The sequence below is a fragment of the Octopus bimaculoides genome, chromosome 2 (assembly GCF_001194135.2).
Source record: "Octopus bimaculoides isolate UCB-OBI-ISO-001 chromosome 2, ASM119413v2, whole genome shotgun sequence".
Taxonomy (NCBI): domain Eukaryota; kingdom Metazoa; phylum Mollusca; class Cephalopoda; order Octopoda; family Octopodidae; genus Octopus; species Octopus bimaculoides.
Genome location: NC_068982.1, coordinates 78,247,938 through 78,252,497, shown reverse-complemented (window position 1 = coordinate 78,252,497; position 4,560 = coordinate 78,247,938). Strand labels below are relative to the sequence as shown.

The following is a 4,560-nucleotide window of genomic DNA, read 5'->3' as shown; positions in this document are numbered from 1 at the left end:
ATATATATATATATAATACATATATGTGCTTTTATGTATGTATTATATGGTATGCTCTCCTCACCGGGGTGAAGTGCTCCTTGTCGCGTTGTTGTAGTAGTAGTAGCAGTAGTAGCGGTAGTTGTAGAAGAACCGTGAATATCCGTCTTAGCGTCTTCTGAACAGAAAGAATCGTAGAACTGCCAGAAAGGCTTCATAGCAACATCAGCCAAACTCCACAACTGGCCCAGCGTGCAAAATAAATCGTGCACATGCCCTCTGCTGGCTGCCTTGCCTGCCTTACTCACACACTCATCCTCTCATTATATTTCTCCCCCCTTCCTTTCTCATACTCTAAACACGCACACACACACACGCACACAACCACGCGCGCGCGCATACACATACACTTACATGTATCTTTTCATCTATTAGGGTTTCTTCTTCTTTATCTCTACCTCATAACATCTCTGTATCTAAATACGACACCCTCTCCTTATATTTCCTTTCCTTTTTTTCAACTTATCTCAACCCGCTCCTCTTGTTTATTTGTGCCTCCCACTTCCATTCCATCCTAATTCTAAACTCTCCCACCACTACTCCTCTTGTTGTTCCTGTTACCACCACTACTATAATTACTACCACTACCCCCTCACGCTCTTTCACATACTTATGTTTTTCCTTTTATCTTCCTATCTATCTATTTATCTCTCTCTCTCTCTCTCAATATATATATATATATATATACATCTTTATTTAACCCCCTCTACCTGTTCCCTTCTTTCTGTTCCCCTCCGTCCTCCTCCTCCTACTCTGACCTACAATTCAAATGTACTTTTTTAACTTCTACTTCTCCTCCGACCCTCTTTCATTACAATCATATTCTTCACTCTATTATCTCCCTCATTCTTTCTTTCGTTCTCTCCAACTTCCTCTTTGTCTTTTGTCAGTCATTCTCCTTCACGTCTCTCTTCCTCTTTCTTTTTATTTTTCTCTCTCTCCTTCACAGTCTCTCTCTCTCTCTTTCTCTCTTGTCTTTCTGTCTCTCTGTCGAGCCATTCCTCTCAGATGTCTTTCGTTCTGCCTTCCCTTAAACTACTACTACTACTGCTGCTACACTTGCTCTCCCTATCTATCTATCTATCTATCTATCTATCTATCTATCTATCATTCAGCTGTTTTAGTTACTCTCTTAGTATCATTCTGTCCCTCTCAGCGACAAACTAAGAGAGTAAACGAGTTCTAACAGCTTACTCCCCACTCTTTACTCTCTTCCTCTCCTCTACCCCTCCCTCCAATTTTCGTAAACACCCGACATTATTCCCTCCCCCCGCTCCACTTCATTTATACACATACATAGCTTTCTCCTCCCCTTCACTTCCTCTCTTTGTTGACTATTTCACAGTGATAACAGCCGATCACTCGGCATAAACCAACTTAACGTGTGTGTGTGTGTATGCGTTTGTGTGTGTGTGTGTGCGTGTGTGAGTGAATGTAGCAGATACATATGTGCGTGTGTGTATGTAGTATATACATGTGTGTGTGTGTGTATCATATACATGTGCGCGTGTGTGTGTGTGTGTTACATAGTGATGTGAGCAAGCACTGAAATGTCTAGCGACAACACACACCCGCTCTCTCTCTCTCTCTCTCTCTCTCTCTCTCTCTACACACACACACATACTCAAACCTATGACGGTTTGCAGACTGTCACTCGAATGTTTTTTTTCTTTTTATTATATTCATTTATATCTTTTTACTTGTTTCAGGCATTGGACCGCGGTCATGCTGGGGTACCGCCTTGAAAAGTTATTTTTTCTTCAGTCGATCGAATCGAATTGACTAAACTCTTCAAATAACCTAACTTCGTTAAGCTATTCTATCGGCTTCTTTTTTTATGCCCGAACCGCTTAAGTGATAAGGATAAACCGGTGAGAGAATCTCGGAGAGACGGAATTGCGCGTACGCATTCACACAGATCCACATATACACACCCACATATACGTATGTAAGTATACACACAGGCCCATCGCCAGACTTGGGTGCTTGGGGGTGCTTCAAAACATTCTGGGGTAGACACAAATTCCTGATAATGCTAAAGTGGAGTCTGTAAATTGTTTTGACAATTTCGTCAATTTTTATGTTTTATTGATCGATTACCAACCGGTAATTTCTATGTTTTTTAAGCCCTTCCCCCTGCCTCCTCACATACGCAACTGGCTATAACTTTTACATTTTTGACCTTTTACGAACATTCGTTCAGAATTCTTTTAAACATCGGAGATGTTGATTACGCAAAAAGGCTTTCCATTTTTGCCTCCCCAACTCTCCTGTTTCGAAAGATGCATCAGGCTATAACTTGTTAAGATGTGCGGCTCAAGGTTTTAAGGTTATGCTTTAGGGTTATGGTATAGGTTTAAAGTTAAGCTTAGGATAAATGAAGGGTTAAATGAAGGAGCGGTGTACTTCTTTTACAGTAACATAATCTTACCTGTTTTATTATGAAGGTCGGCTGAAAAGTTCATAGGCTAGGAACCTCTCGTGGTTTGTATCCAAATGGGGTTTATTTTTCAATATAGTCCCCCTTGTGGTCCACACATTTCTTTCATTGGTGTTGCAGTGCTTGGATCCCATTGGTGTAGAAGCTTTCATCCTGTTAAAAAAAATGTCATCAACAGCAGATGTGACGTCATCATTGCGATATTACTTCCCACCCAAGTGTTTTTTCATGTTGGGGAACAGATGATAATCAGATGGGGTAAAATTAGGAGAATAGGAAGGGTGATCAACCAGTTCAAAGTCAGTCATGTACAGCAGCCATTGAAACCAAGGACTTGTATGTTGGAGTATTGTCCTGATGAAACAAGACCCCTTTTGTCAATTTTCCTGGGCATTTGGTCGTAATAGCCTTTCGTAACAACCTCAGCAAGTTGGTATAGTACTTTCCATTGATGGCGTGGCCCTTTCGAAGATAGTCAATGAGCACAATGCCTTTTACCCCCCCCCCCAAAAAAAAACGGGGGCTATTACCTTCCCTGCAGATGAAATGACCTTGGCCTTCTTTGGAGCAAAGCGAAGAGAGGTGTTTCCACTGAATGGATTGTCTCTTTGTCTCTGGCTCAAAGTGATGAAGCCAACACTCATCCTAGTTCAGGCAATGTTCAAGGAAACCAGCCTCAAGCAATGCCAGATTTTCCTGTGACTTGTGTGTGTGTGTGTGTGTGGGGGGCTATCAATGATCGCAAGTAGTAACAAGTTTGCATTTTCGTTGATATATCATAGAACAGCGATAGGATGTAAGTATATATGTAGAGAAAGATGACTCGCAAGAAGCATTGCTTGCAGCAGACGTGAGAGATGCAGCATAGAATTTGGAGATGTCTGGAAAAGCAGCCTAAAATGAATATAGTGAAGAACAGATACCTGACAGAAGTATTATTTTCTAAAATATAACGTTTAGCAACGCATAGTTCGTTGTAAAATGAGCTGTCCAAATAGTTTATGCTCATGAGTTGATAAATAGGAGATAATCTTGAAACTTCTAAGAATGCTTCTGATGCAAGAGACAAAGCTTCTCCAGCTGCCAATATTTTCGTGTTGCGTTCATTAAAGCGACTTTGAAGTTCTTCAATACAGTTATCAAAACGCAGTTGTAAATACGATTAAAAAGTAGATATTTATAATCAGAATCTTCATGACCCAGCGTTGAAATTATTACAGATGATTATGTAATGTTCTCTAGAACTCTATGAGTGCATTGAGGAATAGAACATTCGTCTTCTACATTAAATGTCCTAGCCTGCAGGTTTTGGAGGTTTTAGAATTTCCGACCAAAAGCATTGACAAGATTTATCTTCGTCGTTTCATTAATTTTTCATTTGAATAAAATACAATTTGCTTATTGTTATGTTTCGGAATGTTTATTTGTTATGTTTCAAATAAACACGCCCTATATATTTGTTCTTCACTTGTTTATTATTGCTCTTGTTTTATCTCATGCCCATTGTCTGGAAATCTTTCATCACACACCTGTGACCTCTTCAGCGACGCTTCTATCCCACGTGTATCCTCCTGTTCTGTTTAGTCCTTTCTCTAAACAGAACAGAAGGATACACGTGGGATAGAAGAGTCGCAGAAGAGGTCACAGATGTGTGACGAAAGATTTCCAGAGAATGAACAGATTAAGAACAATGAAAAACGAGTGAAGAACGAATATATAGCGCGTTTATTCGATAAAAAAAAAACGACCATCCTGAAATGTAACAATATCTGTTTCAACACACGATTTCACATCAGGAATCTTGCAAAATAAATTCATAAACGCAGCAAATTTTTTTTTGAAAAGCAAACTATTGGTAGTTATTATTTTGAAAAACAGAGTATTCGGGGAAAGACTGACCAAAATGTCTGTTCCGATCCTATATTTTTAAATTGCTGCACGATTTTAATCGGAGAGGTAATGTTATGATTGAAGATTTGCGGGCAAAATACAATTATGGTAAACTTGAAGAACTTCTTAACTTTTTCGATAATAATCGAAAGACCTCAAAATCTCACTGCTAATGAGATGAGTTTCTGAAG

At 39.5% G+C, this 4,560-nt stretch overlaps 1 protein-coding gene across 2 annotated transcripts in view; it reads right to left on the bottom strand.

Moving 5' to 3' along the window:
- LOC106868411 (neuropeptide CCHamide-2 receptor) overlaps positions 1-3,537 on the bottom strand; it is a 52,500-nt gene extending 48,963 nt beyond the window's left edge. The window contains exons 1-2 of one of the 2 annotated variants that reach the window (XM_014913646.2): positions 3,403-3,537; positions 2,471-2,632 (exon numbers count right to left, since the gene is read on the bottom strand). The gene's annotated coding sequence lies outside the window, so the exon portion shown is untranslated. Of the gene's footprint in view, positions 1-64; positions 323-2,470; positions 2,633-3,402 lie in introns of those variants that run through there. The other variant, XM_014913644.2, reaches the window with a different exon arrangement.
- Between the last annotated feature and the right edge of the window lie 1,023 nt (positions 3,538-4,560).